At 47.1% G+C, this 21,224-nt stretch overlaps 1 protein-coding gene across 1 annotated transcript in view; it reads left to right on the forward strand.

Moving 5' to 3' along the window:
• The window catches only part of LOC139379333 (A-type voltage-gated potassium channel KCND2-like), a 162,755-nt gene that overhangs the window by 94,010 nt on the left and 47,521 nt on the right, over positions 1-21,224 (forward strand). The window lies entirely within an intron of this gene.

Genomic DNA, 21,224 nt, shown 5'->3' on the forward strand with positions numbered 1-21,224 from the left:
ATCATGATAACAACTCCCTCACCCCTTACATACACATACCATGATGACAACTCCCTCACCCCTTACATACACATATCATGATGACAACTCCCTCACCCCGTACATACACATACCATGATGACAACTCCCTCACCCCTTACATACACATACCATGATGACAACTCCCTCACCCCGTACATACACATACCATGATGACAACTCCCTCACCCCTTACATACACATATCATGATAACAACTCCCTCACCCCTTACATACACATATCATGATAACAACTCCCTCACCCCGTACATACACATACCATGATGACAACTCCCTCACCCCTTACATACACATACCATGATGACAACTCCCTCACCCCGTACATACACATATCATGATAACAACTCCCTCACCCCTTACATACACATACCATGATGACAACTCCCTCACCCCTTACATACACATACCATGATGACAACTCCCTCACCCCGTACATACACATATCATGATAACAACTCCCTCACCCCGTACATACACATACCATGATGACAACTCCCTCACCCCTTACATACACATACCATGATGACAACTCCCTCACCCCGTACATACACATACCATGATGACAACTCCCTCACCCCTTACATACACATACCATGATGACAACTCCCTCACCCCGTACATACACATACCATGATGACAACTCCCTCACCCCTTACATACACATATCATGATAACAACTCCCTCACCCCGTACATACACATACCATGATGACAACTCCCTCACCCCGTACATACACATACCATGATGACAACTCCCTCACCCCTTACATACACATACCATGATGACAACTCCCTCACCCCGTACATACACATATCATGATAACAACTCCCTCACCCCGTACATACACATACCATGATGACAACTCCCTCACCCCTTACATACACATACCATGATGACAACTCCCTCACCCCGTACATACACATACCATGATGACAACTCCCTCACCCCTTACATACACATACCATGATGACAACTCCCTCACCCCTTACATACACATATCATGATAACAACTCCCTCACCCCGTACATACACATACCATGATGACAACTCCCTCACCCCTTACATACACATACCATGATGACAACTCCCTCACCCCTACACATTCTTGTACAACTCACTCACTCACACACACACACACACACACACACACACACACACACACACACACACACACACACACACACACACACACACACACTGTCACGCCCTGACCATAGTTTACTTTGTATTTTCTATGTTTTGATTGGTCAGGGTGTGATCTGAGTGGGTATTCTATGTTTCATGTCTTGTTTGTCTATTTCTATGTTCAGCCTGATATGGTTCTCAGTCAGAGGCAGGTGTTCGTCATTGTCTCTGATTGGGAACCATATTTAGGTAGCCTGGGTTTCACTGTGTGTTTGTGGGTGATTGTTCCTGTCTATGTGTTTTTTCACCAGATAGGCTGTTTAGGTTTTCGTTACGTTTTGTTTTGTAGTATTGTATTGGAGATTCGTGTTTCGTATTATTAATAAACATGGATCGTAAACCACACGCTGCATTTTGGTCCGACTATCCTTCCTATGAAGACGAAACGCGTTACAGAATCACCCACCACCAACGGACCAAGCAGCGTGCCAACAGGCAGGAGCAGCGCGAGGAGAAGCGCAATAAGGATTTCTGGACATGGGAGGAAATCCTCGACGGGAGAGGACCCTGGGCTAAACCAGGGGAGTGTAGCCGCACTAAGGTGCAGCGGGAGAAGAAACAACAGGAGCAGCCCAAAGAGGAGGTATGGACATGGGAGGACGAATTAGAAGGAAGAGGACCCTGGGCTCAGCCAGGAGAATATCGCCGCCCCAAAGAAGAACTGGAGGCGGCGAAAGCTGAGAGGCGCAGATACGAGGAGGCAGCACGACGTAGCGGATGGAAGCCTGAGAGGCAGCCCCAAAAATGTCTTGGGGGGGGGCTAACAGGGAGTATGGCTATGCCAGGTAGGAGACCTGAGCAGACTCCCTGTGCTTACCGGGGGGCTAGAGAGACCGGACAGGCACCGTGTTATGCAGTGGTGCGCACGGTGTCTCCAGTGCGGGTGCATAGCCCGGTGCGGTATATTCCAGCTCCGCGTGTCGGCCGGGCTAGATTGAGCGTCGAGCCTAATGCCATGAAGCCGGCTCTACGCAGCTGGTCCCCAGTGCGTCTCCTTGGGCCGGCTTACATGGCACCAGCCTTGCGCTCGGTGTCTCCGGTTCGCCTGCAGAGCCCAGTGCGGGCTATTCCACCTCGCCGCACTGGCAGGGCGACCGTGAGCATTCAACCAGGTAAGGTTGGGCAGGCTCGGTGCTCAAGAGCTCCAGTGCGCCTGCACGGTCCGGTTTTTCCAGTACCACCTCCACACCCCAGCCCTCCGGTAGCAGCTCCCCGCACCAGGCTTCCTGTGCGTGTCCTTGGCCCAGTACCACCAGTGCCAGTACCACGCATCAAGCCTACAGTGCGCCTCGCCTGTCCAGCGCTGTCGGAGCCCTCCTCCTCTCCAGCGCTGTCGGAGTCTCCCGCCTGTTTAGCGCTGTCAGAGCTTTCCGCCTCTACAGCGCTGCCGGAGTCTCCCGCCTGTTCAGAACTGCCAGTTAGCATAGAGCTGCCAGTTAGCATAGAGCTGCCAGTTAGCTTAGAGCTGCCAGTTAGCAAGGAGCTGCCAGTCTGCAAGGAGCTGCCAGTCTGCAAGGAGCTGCCAGTCTGCATGGAGCTGCCAGTCTGCATAGAGCTGCCAGTCTGCATGGAGCTGCCAGTCTGCAAGGAGCCGCCAGAGCTGCCTGTCTGCAGGATGCCGCCAAAGCTGCCAGTCTGCAAGGAGCCGCCAGAGCTGCCAGTCTGCAAGGAGCCGCCAGAGCTGCCAGTTAGCATGGAGCAGCCAGGGCCGCCAGTCAGCATGGAGCAGCCAGGGCCGCCAGTCAGCATGGAGCAGCCAGGGCCGCCAGTCAGCATGGAGCAGCCAGGGCCGCCAGTCAGCATGGAGCAGCCAGTCAGCAGGGAGCAGCCAGTCAGCATGGAGCAGCCAGAGCAGCCAGTCAGCATGGAGCAGCCAGAGCAGCCAGTCAGCATGGAGCAGCCAGAGCTGCCAGTCAGCATGGAGCAGCCAGTCAGCATGGAGCAGCCAGAGCTGCCAGTCAGCATGGAGCAGCCAGTCAGCATGGAGCAGACAGAGCTGCCAGTCGACCAGACTCTTCCAGATCGGCCAGTCGTCCAGACTCTTCCAGATCGGCCAGTCGTCCAGACTCTTCCAGATCTGCCAGTCGTCCAGACTCTTCCAGATCTGCCAGTCGTCCAGACTCTTCCAGATCTGCCAGTCGTCCAGACTCTTCCAGATCTGCCAGTCGACCAGACTCTTCCAGATCTGCCAGTCGACCAGACTCTTCCAGATCTGCCAGTCGACCAGACTCTTCCAGATCTGCCAGTCGTCCAGACTCTTCCAGATCTGCCAGTCGTCCAGACTCTCTCAGATCTGCCAGTCGTCCAGATTCTCCCAGATCTGCCAGTCGACCAGATTCTCCCAGATCCGCCAGTCGACCAGATTCTCCCAGATCTGCTAGTCGACCAGGATCTGCTGAAACCGCCAGCCAGCCAGGTTCTGGTAGTTTCTACTACCTGCCTGGGCTTCCTCTCAGTGCTGAGCTTCTTCTCAGTGCTGAGCTTCCTCTCAGTGCTGAGCTACCTATCTGTCCCGAGTTACCTCTGTCCCGAGCTGTCCCTCTGTCCCATGTTATCATTGTGGTGGGTAACCTATTTAGGGACGTTTAGGAGGGGGATTAAAACTGTCATGGAGTGGGGTCCACGTCCAGCGCCAGAGCCGCCACCGCGGACAGATGCCCACCCAGACCCTCCCCTATAGGTTCAGGTTTTGCGGCCGGAGTCCGCACCTTGGGGGGGGGGGGTACTGTCACGCCCTGACCATAGTTTACTTTGTATTTTCTATGTTTTGATTGGTCAGGGTGTGATCTGAGTGGGTATTCTATGTTTCATGTCTTGTTTGTCTATTTCTATGTTCAGCCTGATATGGTTCTCAGTCAGAGGCAGGTGTTCGTCATTGTCTCTGATTGGGAACCATATTTAGGTAGCCTGGGTTTCACTGTGTGTTTGTGGGTGATTGTTCCTGTCTATGTGTTTTTTCACCAGATAGGCTGTTTAGGTTTTCGTTACGTTTTGTTTTGTAGTATTGTATTGGAGATTCGTGTTTCGTATTATTAATAAACATGGATCGTAAACCACACGCTGCATTTTGGTCCGACTCTCCTTCGTATGAAGACGAAACGCGTTACACACACACACATAATTCCACAGTCCAGTGATTTCATTCATTAGAACCAATTAGAACATCCAGTCCAGGACAAGAGGAGCTTGGTATATCTTTCCGTCGGGGGGGAGTTGTAATAACCCCTTGTTAACGAGAGTGGTCCAGTCCATCTGTGTGTTTTATAGAGGTGAGCAGTACAGTGGAACAGGCTGGTGGGGGGGGGGGGGGGGGGACATTGCAGTGCATATTCCCCCGTCAAGGCCATAGGGTTTACTACTGTTCCCATGAATTGCTTTTGATGGAAAGAGAGAAAAGGACATTAAAAGAGAGAGAACATGAGGGCAAGTCTTCTTCCACAGGGAGTATCTAACCATAGTTCTCCTGTGAACTAACCTTGTGATTAGTTTCACACACACACACACACGCACACACACACGCACAAACACGCACGCAACACACACGGACACATTTCCTGCAGCCTGGGAGTAAATTGGAGTGCTTGTTAATGTGTCTGTCTGTGTCACAACCTTTTACATCATTTTCTCCATTAGGTTTTACGAGCCTCAACCATTGTGCTTTCAGACAATACAACCTCCTTTATCCTCTCTTCTCTGGGCTGACAGTGTTTTGATGAGACCGGTATAATGGAAGGAGGATATTGAACTTCTTTATTGAGGAAATATGTACTTGCACTACCTAATGAACTGTAAGTGTCTGTATCTGTAACTCTAAACTGTACAGTATGACTAAAATGTCCAATGGAAATGAATGATATGTATATGTGATCACCCTGGTATGCAGCTCACTCTTTTGGGCGTTCGACTTTACTCTGTATCGGTTTCTAGTCTCTTTTTGTCACTCACTCACTCTGTCTCTTCCTCTCTCTCTCTCTCTCTCTCTCTCTATTTCATCGAACACACACACACCCACTGGGTTCCTCTCGGCAGGAATAATAAATAATAAAAAGGAGCCCAGTAGGTGGTATGATAAAGTCAGTTGAAAGTGTGTGTGTTGGTATGATACAGTGAGTTGAAAGTGTGTGTGTTGGTGGGTTTGAAATGATGCTACTGTGTTCATTATGCTCTGATGTAATATAGGAATATTTTTAGTTGTATGCCAGTATGGGGGAAAATCAAGGCATCGTCAGTGTCTTTGTGAAGAGGACAAGGTCTCCCACTCTAATTATATGGTTCACCAGAGAGAGAGAGAGAGAGACAAAGAGGGAGAGAGAGAGAGAGAGACAAAGAGGGAGAGACAGAGTGACAAAGAGGGAGAGACAGAGTGACAGAGAGAGGAAGAGACAGAGAGAGAGAGACACCGAGAGAGAGAGACAGAGACAGAGACAGAGACAGAGACAGAGAGAATTAGCATTAACCAACCTTTATTGTGTCATGAAATGAGTGCAAATGAGAGAGAGGGAGATGACGGAGAGACAGAAAGAGCACAAAAGACGGATGAATGAGAGAGGGAAATAGAAGGAGTATAAGAACGAAACACCTTCGAGAGAGAACAAATAGAGAGAGGGATCAACAAGAGAGTGAATAGGATAGAGACAAAGTGATGATAGAGAGCAAGAGAAAGAGGGAAATAGAAAACCTGAGAAAGAGAGGGGAAAGGGACAAAAAAGTAGAAGAAACAAATGTATGGGGAATTAGGGATAGAGAGAGAGAGAGAGAGAGAGAGAGAGAGAGAGAGAGAGAGAGAGAGAGAGAAAACGCCCACAAGGTTAGAGGAGACAGAAGCCATGAGAGAGGAGCAGGAGAGGCACTTAGTCACAGACACACAAGACAACCTGTCATCAAACAATGCTGCCACCTCGCTCCTCTCCCTTCTCTCTTTATTCTCTTTTTCTCTCTGCCTTCATCTCCCTTTATGAGCTGACCTGCCGTAAACCCAGAGAAACAGATTGGTTGGCCAGGACTCAGATGCAATCAATTTATCCAAATTATTCAGGTCAGTCAAGCTTTACCTGATATGGGTTGAATATGATTCTAAGATCTGATCCAGCGATCTTGTCTCATCGCTGCAACTCCACAACGGGCTCGGGAGAGGCGAAGGTTGAGTCATGCGTCCTCCGAAACATGACTCGCCAAACCACGCTGCTTAACCAATGTGTCGGAGGAAACATCATTCAACTGACAACCGAAGTGAGGCTGCAGGCTCCTGGCACGCCACAAGGAGTCTCTCGAGCAAGATAAGCCAACTAAAGCCCCCCCGGCTTAACCCTCCCCTATCCCGGACGACGCTGGGCCAATTGTGCACTTTCTTATGGGACTCCCGGTCACAGCCGGTTGTGACACAGCCAGGGATCAAACCCGGGTCTGTAGTGACGCCTTAGACCACTGCGCCACTCGGGAGGCCCCTGATGTGTAATTCCTATTGGTATCCAGTCTGTAGGCTATCCAACAAGTGAAATTCAGAATGACTGCTAGGGTAGAGAAGATTGAATAATGACACTACTAAATAATTGAAACTGGAACAACCATCTCATTAAAAATATCAACTACTAACAGATTGGATTAGTTTAGAAAAATGCTATTTATCTATTTGTAGCAGAAAATGTATCAACCATTCAGTGTACATGCAAAGACACAGAAGAGCACCCTGCAGTAGAGCATGCTGGGAAATATAATATGGTTCAATGTAGAACTCTTCTTGCCTTCCAAAGAATAATCAAAGAATCCTTTTTTCCAAAAATAGTTCTTAGGATGTTAAAGGTTCTAGGAAGATGGTTCTAAAAATGGTTCTTCAGATGGTTCTTTCCCTCCGCAAAGATCCCTTTTGGAACCTTTTTTTCTGAGTGTAGAGAGGTACAGCAGAGTACAGTACACATTGTTGACTCTCATTTAGAGATCCTAATACCATCAGAAGCAGTATCTGACTCCAGCGGTTAGGTCATGACCCCTACAGAGGTACCAGGAGGGGTCACACACACCACGGGCCAATTAGTCACATCAAAGATGAGAGGATTAGAGAATCCTTTTCCAAGGACTGCGTAAGAGAGAGGGGGGGGGGGGGGGACTAGGGAATGGTGCTGTCCTCCTAAAAACATGTACATTCTAGTTTTTGTCCTCCTTCTCTTCTGGCCCATCCCTGCTTTCTCTCATATCCTGCTCTCCTCTTCTCCTGTTCCCTCCATCCTGTTCTTTGTCTTGAGACAGCGTCATCCTCCCATCCTCCCCCTCGTTCGTCTGGCTACAGTATGACTTTGAGTTTGGATAACGTACCAGATGAGGGCTTAATGGACAAGAAAAACTGACATTTAAATGCTGTGCCTGCCTCTTTGTCTCTACCTTGAGCAGGGCCACTCTGTCTGTCTATCTGCCACAACCACTAAGCCCTCAGATCACCAGCTGATCCCTGGGAACCCAGACAGGAAGCAGGGTTTAACGTGAAATATTACAGTTAGGGGCCGGTTGCACCTGTCTCTTTTTAAAGAGAGGCGGAATAAATATCCGAAATCAGAGGAGAAATGTTAAACCGTCCATATTGTCTCTGTAATCCAGTGTCTTATGCCTGTTATGAACCTGTAGCTTTTGGTCTACCTTTATTCCCTATGTCAACCTAAGTCGCCTTATGTCATCAATATGTCACCGTTATGTAGCTCAGGGTGTCTCTGACCCTGTCTCTGATTGGAGTGATAGGTCAGCCATGGCAGACGTACTGTGGCTCAGGACAGACAGTCTTACCACAGGGCCTTACTGTTGTATAATACTGCTATTTTCTTTCTAATGATTGACAAGTGGCTGTCCTAACAAGTTATTGCCCACTGCAGACATACTGCCCGTGGAAACGCGCAAAATATTGGCATTGTCACACACACACAGGCAAATACACACTCTCTCATTCTCTCTCATACACACTCACACACACACCCAGCGAGATATCAGCGGTCGTCCAGTGTGGCTGCTGTAATTGGGGAGACAAGAGGTTGCAGGTCTGTGCTCAGTACAGTGTTGATGGCTGGCTGCTGTAGGCAGAGGACTGTCGACGGGAGAGTCAGGCCGAATTATCATCATGTACAGAAGCATGTTTCTCCCTTCATACCTCTGCCCTGGGAGACAGCAAAGGACAGGGGGAGGATAGAGGGGGAGGAGGGGAGGGGAGAGGGGGAGGGGAGGAAGGGTGGAGAGACGGGGAGGAGGGGAGGAGAGAGGGAGGGGAGGAGAGAGGGTGAGGAGTGGAGGAGAGAGGGGAATGAAGGGTGGAGAGGGGGGGAGGAGGGGAGGAGAGAGGGGGAGGAGGGGAGGAGAGAGGGGAAGGAAGGGTGGAGAGGGGGGGAGGAGGGGAGGAGAGAGGGGAAGGAAGGGTGGAGAGAGGGGGAGGAGGGGAGGAGATGGGGAGGAAGGGTGGAGAGAGGGGGAGGAGGGGAGGAGAGAGGGGGAGGAGGGGAGGAGAGAGGGGAAGGAAGGGTGGAGAGAGGGATGAGATGTTGACAGAGGATGCTGCGTCGGTAACTCTGACAACTCTTGCTGGTATCGACTACTGTATCAGGAGTGAGGGTACTTACCGTGCGCGTTTGTTTGTACGTACAGTACTGTACTTACTTGCTTGTGTGAGTACCTGGTTGTGTGTGTGTGCGTACCTGTCTGTGTGCGTGCGTGTGTGAGTGCGCATGTGTGTGTATGGAATAGTTCAGTCATAGGCGGTAAAATAGCTTTATGTTAATTGGATGAAAGCTTATTAATGGTCTCAACACTGGGGAGATGATTAGGGTTGGTATGTGTGTCGAGATTCATTTTAATGCATCCTAGATAATCGTACGGTACGCTTATTTTTTTTTTTGTGTGTGTGTGTGTGTGTGTGTGTGTGTGTGTGTGTGTGTGTGTGTGTGTGTGTGTGTGTGTGTGTGTGTGTGTGTGTGTGTGTGTGTGTGTGTGTGTGTATCGATGCAGGGGAAGGCAGGGGATGGTGATAAAGCACACCTCTTTCTCTACCCCTTTTTCCTTCACTCTTTCTCTCATCCACCTGTCTCCCTGTCACCTTCCAATACACACACACACACACACACACACACACACACACACACACACACACACACCACAAGTGTCTCTGGCACAGGCTAAAAATAGAAGACGGGACCCATCTCAATGGTTTGGTGTCAGTGTAGAAAACTGTGAGTTGGAGGGACTGAGAGATACACTAGTTCAGGTATTCCCAAACTGGGATACGCAATGCCATCGGGGGTACGCCAAATAAAAATGTTCTTCACATTTTTGAAACAGTCCATTTATTTTTTCCAACGGGGCTGTACATTTGGGTGAGGTTGTTTTCTCGCCTAAGTATCCTCGTTTCACTGCCAAAAACACATTTAAAAAAGTCTAGTGTTCAGTGAAGTAACAACCCAATGTCAAATACAGGCAGCCTAGTCAAATAAATAACGTCCAATCACATTAACCGTTACTCTCTGGCGTGAATACCATTAAGGGTCCATATGTATCCAAACGTAGCTGCTGCTCATTCCGTTTGCTCGAAATGTTATAAATGGTTAAAAAAAGTAAGCCCGTGTCCATAGAGACACATACCAGCTCTACTGGTAGTACTGCTACTACCAGCAGTACTACACCTGCACCTGTCGATGACACAAGTTCTTCTGCTTCCACAAGCACATCCAATGCTAGCATCAGTAATTCTACATTTGTTGTTTGCCCAGCTAGCATGGACATGAAGAGCTACTGCCCCCTTACCCGGGAAAGCACCGAACAACAGACAGGGACGTTGGACCATCGAAGAGGCGCAAATATAATGAGAACTACATTGATTTGGGTTTCACTTATATTAGGAGTAGTGCCTTTCCTCAGCCACAGTGTGTTATATGTGCAAAAGTACTATCTCACAACTCGATGAAACCTTCACTCTTGCGCAGACATTTAGAAACAAAACATGCCAACTTGAAAAATAAGCCGCTGGAGTTTTTTGAGCGAGAATTAAGACTTAATAAGAAGGGTCTGGAAACGTCTTATATTGTGAGCTACCGAGTGGCTAGGACAGGCAAGCCCCATACTATTGTGGAGGACTTCATTCTTCCTGTTGCTGCGGATATAGCTGGGACAATACTGGGGTAAAAGGCCAAAAAAACTATACAGACAATGTCTTCATCAAACAACACTGTTTCACAACGCATCAGTGACATGGCAGGAGATGCTTTGAGACAATTACTGCTTCACATACAAGCTAGTAAATTCTATGCGTTACAGCTGGATGAGTCAACAGACGTGGCGGGCCTGGCACAGCTCCTGGTAAATGTCCATTATGCTCATGGGGGGTCAATTAAGGAAGACATCCTCTTCTGCAAACCACTGGAAACCAGGACAGCAGGAGAGGATATTTTTTAAGTACTGGACAGCTTTGTGACATCAAATGGACTTTGGTGGTCAAGATGTGTTGGTATCTGTACTGATGGCGCAAAAGCCATGACAGGGAGACAGTGGAGTGGTAATGCACGTGCAAGCAGTTGCTCCCAACGCCACTTGGGTACACTGCAGCATCCACTGAGAGGCTCTTGCTTCCAAAAGAATGCCTGACAGCTTGAAAGACGTTTTGGACACTACAGAGAAAGTGGTTAACTTTGTTAAAGCAAGGCCCCTGAACTCTCGTGTATTTTCTGCACTATGCAATGATATGGGCAGCGACCATGTAATGCTTTTACAACATACAAAAGTGCGCTGGTTATCAAGGGGCAAAGTAATTTTTTTAAATTGAGAGACGAGCTTAAAGTTCTCTTCACTGACCATCATTTTCATTTGTCTGACCGCTTGTCTCACACGACTGGCCTATCTGGGTGATGTTTTTACTTGCCTGAATGATCTGAATCTAGGATTTACAGGGACTCTCCACAACTATATTCAATGTGTGGGACAAAATTGAGGCTATGATTAAGAAGTTGGAGCTCTTCTCTGTCTGCATTAACAGGGACAACACACAGTTTTTATCAATCATTGTATGATTTTTTGTTTGCAAATGAACTCAGGCTTACAGGCAATGCCAAATGTGATATAGCAAAGGGCCTGAGTGAGTTGAGTGCGCGATTACGCAGGTACTTTCCCGGATGACACAAACAACTGAATCCGTTATCCATTTCATTCCCTGCCTCCAGTCAACTTTACGATATCTGAACAAGAGAGCCTCATCGAAATTGCAACAAGCGGTTCTGGAAAAATTGAATTTAATCAGAAGCCACTGCCAGTTGTTTGTTCTCAGAGTATCCTGCCTTGGCAAATCACACTGTTAAAACACTGGTTCCCTTTTGCAACCATGTACCTATGTGAGAGTGGATTCTCGGCCCTCACTAGCATGAAAACGAAATACAGGCACAGACTGTGTGTGGAAAAGGATTTAAGACTGAGATTCTCTCCAATACAACCAAACATTGCAGAGTTATGTGCATCCTTTCAAGCACACCCTTCTCATTAACCTGTGGTATGGGCAGCAATACGAGACAGCGCAGAGAAGCAGGGGGAAATGTTAAAGCCGTGTTTTGACATGCATGAGGCTTTGATAATTAAACCGATGAATTACAGAATAAAGTTAGGAATTTCCATTCGACACAGGACTCGGGATTTTGGATTTATTTTGGGTTTCAGTGGCATTGGGATGACAGGAAAGTAGCCTGGGCTCTATATAAGGCTACATAAGGCTACTACGTGAGTCAATAGATGAAGAATACACTTGATTTAGGCTACATTATTGCATGCTAAATGTTTCTGATCATTGATGCAATAGATGAGCAAACAAATAAATGAGCTACCTCTTCCACTTGTCCAGCCAGAGGTCAATTAACCAAATATACAGACAGAGATTCAGTAAAACTAAATCACATTGACTGATTATCAGACAAGTCATAGGCTTTTGGTCGGGAGTACGACAGGCTAATACACGAGTGAAGAGCAAAATCCACTTGTATAACATGCTAGCAAAATGTTCTGCTAAGCTAATATACGAGCCAACTAAAATAAAGATGATCGTTAGCAGTCACCTCAATTTAGCTACCATTTCCCCCAGCCTAATTGTTACCATATATCCAAATGGAGATTCAGTGAAAACAAATATCTGACATTGATTGATTTATCAAGAGGAGTCCCCCACGCTTGTCTCAAAGCAGCGCGATGGCGCTGTCACAATGAAAACGGCCCTGAAATGAGCATCTAGACGACCACACATGACTATTACTTGAAATTAGTATAACAGTTATATCCAACCTGATTGGATAATGTACTTTCTGATTTTTTTTGCCAATCTGCTGCTGCACATGTTGTGTATTTTGTGGAATTGCATGAGCACGACATTGGGGGAAAGTGTTGTTGGGGAAAGGGTCTTGTCATTACATTTTTTCAGATAATGTGAAGAGTGTTCCCGGGTCCCTGGATCCCGGTTACCCGTCTTAATCCCTGCTGTAGATATAATAGATTTAACAGTCAATAGGCATAACACCACCCACTCATTATTGAACAAGACTGGACACACAAACACACAAGCAAAGCAGACAAGTTTGATTGCTAGTCTAGACTGAAACCCAGATGGACAGACAAACAGGGTGACATAAACACTATGGTGCCCTGTCCCCTGGTTAAGCCAGAGGAGCAGAGACAGAGCATGTTTTCAATTACAGCTCCCTCCATCTTTCCTCTCCTCTCTACGCTAACACTGGATTAGGACCATGGTATGTCTGACATAGCCCTGTTACGTCAACTCAGACTAGGAGAGAAAAATCCCCATACTGCCGCTGCACTCCTCTCCTCTACTCCTCACTGTGTGTGTGTGTGTGTGTGTTTGTGTGTGTGTGTGTGTGTGTGTGTGTGTGTGTGTGTGTGTGAACATCTGTTCTCGCCATCCAGGGAGAGACAATGTCTAGGTTTTGATTTGTGTGAGTGGGAGGGCTAAACTATCACAGCAACATGCTGCACCGTTACACACAGTCAGGTACACACGTTGACGTTATGTCCCCAGGTAGCCTCGGTAATGTTACCCTCTCATTACCCTCCATCATTCTGGAGGTAATGTGTCAATCCATCATTCTCTCCTTTCTTTCTTTTCTTCCCTCTCTACTGTGAGTGTTAATGTAAGAGAGAGAGAAGAGAGAACATAGCGATTAGACCAAACTGCCCAGGGGTTCTACTTACTGTGGACCCTTATTGTGTGTGTGTGTGTGTGTGTGTGTGTGTGTGTGTGTGTGTGTGTGTGTGTGTGTGTGTGTGTGTGTGTGTGTGTGTGTGTGTGTGTGTGTGTGTGTGTGTGTGTGTGTGTGTGTGTGTGTGTGTGTGTGTGTGTGTGTGTGTGTGTGTGTGCGTGTGTGTGCGTGTGTGTGTGTGTGTGTGTGTGTTGGCTAATCCCCACAAAGAAAAAGGCTATTTTAGAGGTTAGGTTTATGGATAGAATTAGGTTTGGGGTTAAGGTTAAGGTTAGGGTTAGGGGTTAGGGGTTAGGGAAAATAGGATTTTAATTAATGGGAATCAATTGTTTGATCCCCACAAGTTTTGTAAAAATAAAAAAGTGTGTGCGTGCGTGTGTCTGTTCATGTCAGGATCCAGTAGTGTTAGGTTGACATGGTTTAGTGCTAAATGGGCTGTCCTTCCTCCGTCAGCCAGACTAATAAAGGGAGAGAGGGGTAACTATTTATGACCACTGTACTAGCAGAGATAGGAAGAGAATGGAGACAGCTAAGAATAAGAGGATGAACCCCTTTGTAACTAATACTCCATATCCTTCAACACAGATCTCCAGTTCCAGAGGTACTGTATAGTTCCAGGATACAATATATAATTACTCCACAGGGCAGAAAGCTGATGGGTTCATAGTATCTAATTCACTTCTAACACACTACATCTGAGAGAAGTTCAGCATGGACTCAACAGTGTGTAGTCTGTGGTGCTATACCTGATAGATGGACTGTAGACAGATGCATGGTGTGTGTATCTTTCCTCTTCCTGTCTCTACCACTGGGCCAGCCAGTTCTGATAGATGCCCAGCGTATGGACTCTGGCTAGCGGGAAGGCTCTGGGCATATGTTCTGCCTCAGCCCCCCCAAATTCAGATCAGACACCTCCTTTTTCTTCTCCTCTTTAGCTCTCTCCTTGTGAAGCAGAGCTTGATGGGTAGGTGAGAGAGAGAGAGAGAGCGAGAGAGAGAGAAGAGAGGGAGAGAGGGAGGGAGAGAGATAGAGGAGAGAGGGAGAGAGGGAGGGAGAGAGAATGGAGGAGAGAGAGAGAGAGAGTTGTAGAGAGCAAGAGGAGTAGAAAGATAGTGAGAGAGAAAGTAGGAGAGAGAGAAGAAAGAGGAGAGAGAGAGAGAACAGTCTGCAGCACCCGGCCTCACCCTACTAGAATCTGAAGTCAAATGTCTACTGTTTGCTGTTTGCTGATGATCTGGTGCTTCTGTCCCCAACCAAGGAGGGCCTACAGCATCACCTAGACCTACTGCACAGATTCTGTCAGACCTGGGCTATGACAGTAAATCTCAGTAAGACAAAAATAATGGTGTTCCAAAAAAGGTCCAGTTGCCAGAACCACAAATACAAAGTCCATCTAGACACCGTTGCCCAAGAGCACACAAAAAACTATACATACTGTACCTCGGCCTAAACATCAGCACCACAGGTAACTTCCACAAAGCTGTGAACGATCTGAGAGACAAGGCAAGAAGGGCCTTCTATGCTATCGAAAGGACATAAAGGACATCAAATTTGACATACCAAGTAGGATCTGGCTAAAAATAATTGAGTCAGTTATAGAACCCATTGCCCTTCATTGGTTGTGAGGTCTGGGGTCTGCTCACCAACCAAAAAATCACAGAATGGGACAAACACCAAATTGAGACTCCGCATGCAGAATTCTGCGAACATATCCTCCGCTTACAATGTAAAACACCAAATATGGCATACAGAGCAGAATTAGGCCGATACCCGCTAATTATCAAAATCCAGAAAATAGCCATTCAATTCTGCAACCACCTAAAAGGAAGTGATTCCCAAACCTTCCATAACAAAGCCATCACCTACAGAGAAATGAACCTGGAGAAGAGCCCCCTAATCAAGCTGGTCCTGGAGCTCTGTTCACAAACACAAACCGACCCCACAGAGCCCCAGGACAGCAAACTAGACCTAACCAAATCATGAGAAAATAAAAAGATCATTATTTGACACATTCGAAAGAATTTACAAAAAAACTGAGCAAACTCAAATGCTATTTGGCCCTAAACAGTGAGTACACAGTTGCAGAATACCGTGACTGACCCAAAATTAAGGAAATCTATGACTACAGTATGTACAAACTCAGTGAGAATAGCCTTGCTATTGAGAAAGGCCGCCGAAGGCAGACCTGGCTCTCAAGAGAAGACGGGCTATGTGCACACTGCCCACAAAATGAGGTGGAAACTGAGCTGCACTTCCTAACCTATGACCAAATTAGAGACACATATTTCCCTCAGATTACAGACCCACAATCAATTTGAAAACTTTGAATTTGAAAATCCAATTTTGATAAACTCCCGTATCTATTGGGGGCAATCACAGCAGCAAGAAAACATTGTGACCTGTTGCCACAAGAAGAAGATACACCTATATTTATGTTCGCTTGGGTTCTTACACTATTTGTGTCACCTTTATTTAACTAGGCAAGTCAGGGGAACACCTGCCTTGTTCATGGGCAGAATGACAGATTTTTAGCTTGTCAGCTTGACCCAGCAACCTTTTGGTTACTGGCCCAACGCTCTAATGCTCTAACGCTCTAACCACTAGGCTACCTGCCTCCCCGTTTGCACATCATTGCAACACGGTATATAGACATAATGTGACATTTGAAACGTCTTTATTCTTTTAGAACTTTTGTGAGTGTAATGTTTACTGTTCATTTGTTTTTGTTTATTTCACTTTTGTTTGTCTTTTTCACTTGCTTTGACAATGTAGACATGTTTCCCATGCCAATGAAGCCCTTAAATTGAATTGAGAGGCAGAGAGAGTGAGGCTGAGAGAGAGAGAGATAGAGAGAGGAGGTGACACGGCTCGGGACGAGACCCAGATACAGGAGGCAGACAGTTGGAATCTCAGATGTTTATTACTAAACAGGGGGCAGGCAAAACAGCAGGTCCAGGGCAGGCAGAGGTCAGTAATCCAAGGCAGCGTCATTCAGGGACAGAACGGCAGGCAGGCTCAGGGTCAGGGCAGGCAGAATGGTCAGAACTGGGAGGACTAGAAAACAGAAACTAGAGATACGGGAAAACACGCTGGTAAGTCTTGACAAGATGAAGTGGAAAATGGGAGACACCTGGTGGAGGCTGGAGACAAGCACAAGACAGATGAAACAGATCAGGGTGTGCCAGGAGGGGAGGGAGAGAGAGAGAGAGAGAGACACACAGTGAGGTAGAGAGAGGGATGGAGCTCTGTACAAGGTACAAGGTCAGTGGGTATGTAGCAAGAGCTCTGTTCCATTTCAAACCAAGCTGCTCACACCACATAACCCTCACTCAGTGTTCACTGGCCCGATATGGACACACACAGACATTTAGCCTCTAATTCACTCAGAACTAGTCAGGGGGAGCAGTTCTGTCATATTCTGTCTCTGCTGCCAGGCCCGTCTCTATGTCAGGATGTGGGAGCAGATGAACTTTCCAGATCAGTGCACCATGAGCCCATGGCCAGGGAAAAAATGATTGGATTTACCCACCATGTGGCGTCAGAACACCTCAGAGACACACACACACACATGTACACACGCACACACACACACTATCCATTGCATCATTGATTCTTAGTTTAGCTCAGCTCACCTCACAGTTCATTGATTCCAACCACACACATCCGCTGTGCACCAGCTCCAATATGACTGATCTTGTACCTGTTGTGACCTCGTCCTCACAGCCAGGCAGTATGTGATGCATGACAATGCAACTGATCCAGGGACAGCCTGTTTTCGTTGACGTCTGTGATCTTTCCCCTTGGTCAGGCACATTTGACATTGGTGACATTGAGCTGAAAGGACGTTATAATGCAGGGCATTAGCAGACAGCTTGTATGCTTATAATGAAATGTAATTCCCATGTTTGTATACAGCGGCTTATAATGTTTGGAAATGTAGGCTTATTGAGTGAACAGTGAATGTTCTGTTGTGTTATTCCCATAGACTTTCACAAGCACGGCCAGACAGGGCCAGATTGGGATGGATTTATCAGGCTTTAAAGTGCAGAGTTCAGAGTGCAGCTATTTTTTGTGTGTTTATGAGGACCTTATGTAACCAAGAAGTGTGTGTATGTATGTATGCATGGGTATGTATGGGTGTGTGTGCACGCGTGTGTGTGCGCGAATGTGTTTGCCTCTGCGGGTTCGTTGTTCAACTGAGACCAGCTTTGGCCCTCTTACAAGAGATGAAGCAGCCAAAAGGCCTTTAGTGGCAAGCTAATCACCATGTCTGATCCCATAGCACTCCAGCCAAACAAATGCATGATAATCCTACTAACACACACACACACACACACACACCACCCAAAGCTTAGCTCTTACATGTTTCTACTGATCTTTTCCGTAAGGTAAGACATTGACCTTTAGGAAACCCCACCATCTTCCTCCCGGATCCCCGGGTCCCCTGGTGTGTTTGGGCTGTGTTACCCAGGTGGATGTCAGGTGTGTGTTCCAGGGAAAGCAGGCGAGGTGATGTAACACCACGTTCTATAACACTGAAGAACACCTCTCACATTCCCAGGGCAGTCACCAAGGCCAGGGTATCATAACCCAGGGTCTGGTTCCAAACACAGACGACCCGCCAACCTGCAATGATCTGTCTCATTGTTTGATCAAGGCCCCCACTCCCCCACATGGTGCAGCAACCCACCAGTGATGGGAAATTCTTTGCCCAGATATGTCTCCCAGATATCTCCCAGTGTTACCAGAGAGATACCATGGGATCGTCAGTGTCCGTTTGAGACTTTTAAACAAGCTACGGCTGTGCTACATTCTGTCTTCGGCCTACATCTCAGTCTGGCCCATTTAGATAAAAGCAGAGCGACATCATGGTGTGGTTGAAGAGGTGGATTGAAATGCCATACGGTCATGTTTCTTCATTCTGTTACAGCACTTGACTGTTTGCGACCAGGCTCTCAAAAATGGAAAACCCACAGCCAACATCTGAAAGTAATTCCGGTTATTACACCTTGACGGCGTACAAATACATAAAACTCCCTTTGTGTTGCCTAATGAATAAAATATATGATTATAGGCATAAACATGACTGCTCACTGCACTGATTAAACTTTCAGGCGCCCGGTCTGTGTGTGTGTGTGTGTGTGTGTGTGTGTGTGTGTGTGTGTGTGTGTGTGTGTGTGTGTGTGTGTGTGTGTGTGTGTGTGTGTGTGTGTGTGTGTGTGTGTGCAGACCACCTTTGAGGATTTCTCCTCTTCTTTTGTGACACACAGGCGCTCTGTTTAGCTGCTGCCTAGACAGTAAGGTATCAGCTTGCCAGACAATACATTGGCACTCCTCTCCTGCCTGCTTCCTATTTCTCTTTCTTTAACCAATCTCTTTTTTCCCTTTCTCTGAAACAGCAGTCCCAAGTGATTCTTCCTAGAAGAATGCAGCTTCATGCCAGATAGGATCATATGACAATTACTAAGCAAGACCTACCTCTTACTCCCCATTCATCCTCCCCAACACCATCACCATCATGACCTAACTGACAGCCCTGTGGATTGACAGTCTGCAGAGGGTCGTTTCCATTGACTGAGTCAGTGCACTGTACATGTTGTGTAGGTTTCAGTGACAGTATTCATGGACCCCTGATACTATCCGTGTGTAACCCCATCCCCGGGGCCTATAGGAGGAGATTTTCTGTGTGTGTGTGTGTGTGTGTGTGTGTGTGTGTGTGTGTGTGTGTGTGTGTGTGTGTGTGTGTGTGTGTGTGTGTGTGTGTGTGTGTGTGTGTGTGTGTGTGTGTGTGTGTGTGTGTGTGTGTGTGTGTGTGTGCTAAATGGGTCAGACGTTTGTGACAAATCTGAGTAGACAAAGTGACATTGATGAATGAGATCTTATCAGGGACGAACAGGCATTGTATCATGCTACGGAGGAAATGTCTAGTAGGGCCGTATGTTTGGCCATCACACACACACACAGACCGCAATGACGCAGGCACATACATACACACATACACAGTCACACACACTGACATAATCCCATGTTATACTCCCTCGCTTTGTATTTCGCCCGGAGATTGGAGTTAATCAGAAAAGGGTGTGAATTGATGGGCCTTGTAAAATACCCAGCCAGCCACATTGATCTGAGTCAATCCCAGATGTCATTTGTGCTCTGTGAGACAACCTTGGAGGCCATAGGAGCAGACCCCTAAACTAACAGACAGATTCCATCTGGGTTAGGTTGTTATTGTAGGAGGCAATCTGCTCCCAAGACTACTCACATAGATTGTATTTAGCCTGTAATAGTCGATTGTCTTCCTGTGTGTGTGTGTGTGTGTGTGTGTGTGTGTGTGTGTGTGTGTGTGTGTGTGTGTGTGTGTGTGCACTAAATGGGTCAGAGTGTACTGTATTTGTACAATCACAGCACGTGTAATGAGGCTGTCAGACTGTCTTTAAAGGTAAACGATGATGAAAGCAGACATCCTGGGTACCAAGTAATCACAGAACTCTATGAGACATACACACACACACACACACACACACACACCTTACAGATGTTAACCAGCGGGAACTAATCATGGTATACACACAACACACACCTTGCAACCTGAAGATGATGGTGATGGATGGATGACACATCACCCTTGGGGAGGACACACGTGAGCAGGAAGTGGGGGAGGACATTACCAAGCTCTTCCTGCTCTTCGTAGGGTTTCATTGGGGCCTCATTTAAACACTGCTACTCGCCTTGGTCGATATCATCTATCGATCGACACCCACCCCACCCAGGCAGGTCAGCTGGCATGCGTCTTCCTGGCGATCGACAGGCCAGAGGGAGAGACGGGATAGCTAACAGCCCCTGACCTGGAGGAGAATAATTAGCTAGCTGAGGAAAGGCATCCAACGTGGAATAATCCATACCGTTGTTCTGTTCAAACACAGTATGGAACGAGTCCGAAAGACGTACTTCAGTCAGGGAGGATTACAATGGTACGACAGAACCATGTTGTTTACCCATCCATATACAGGTAACTGCCAAAATAAAGGAAACACCAGCATAGTGTCTTAATAGGACGTTGGGCCACCGGCAACCAGAACAGCTTCAGTGCACAGGTTCAACAAGTGTCTGGAAGTCTATTGGGGTGATGCGACAATAGTGGTGGAAAACGCTGTCTCAAGCTCCGCTCCAGATTCTCCCATAAGTGTTCAGTTGGGTTGAGATCTGATGACTGAGATGGCTATGGCATATGGTTTGCATTGTTTTCATGCTCAACCCATTATATATATTTAATTAATTTCTTATGCATTTTGCTATTTTGCTATTTGCCTCATGACTCCTGCGTGCTTTGTTGACTATGAAGTTTCTTGTTTACCCAACCGTGGGACAGACTATGTTTGTTCCCACACTTGTGACTCTGACTCTCTATTGGTTACACAGACTTCTGGCCTCCCATCCTATTCTAACCACCTCTCGCCGGCTTTGTAGCCATGTTACCTGATGAAATTGCTGTACAGTATGATCTTGTAGCCATCTAATGCACATTCAGATGTCATAAATCAGCACTGCAGAGCTCTCGCTGTCCTCTGCCATGCCTTGATTGTATTACTGCTGATGATATCTGGAAATGTGTATGTACACCCTGGCCCATCTTTTGTTGCCAGCCCCAATTCTGACTTGTGGTCTGATATCTGCTTCACTGATTTTTGCTCACGTAAAAGCCTGGGTTTTCTGCACGTTAACACTAGAAGCTTGTTACCTAAAATGGATCAAATGAAAGTGTGGGTTCACAGCTCCAATCCAGATGTG

The sequence above is a fragment of the Oncorhynchus clarkii genome, chromosome 21 (genome assembly GCF_045791955.1).
Source record: "Oncorhynchus clarkii lewisi isolate Uvic-CL-2024 chromosome 21, UVic_Ocla_1.0, whole genome shotgun sequence".
In the NCBI taxonomy this organism is placed as follows: domain Eukaryota; kingdom Metazoa; phylum Chordata; class Actinopteri; order Salmoniformes; family Salmonidae; genus Oncorhynchus; species Oncorhynchus clarkii.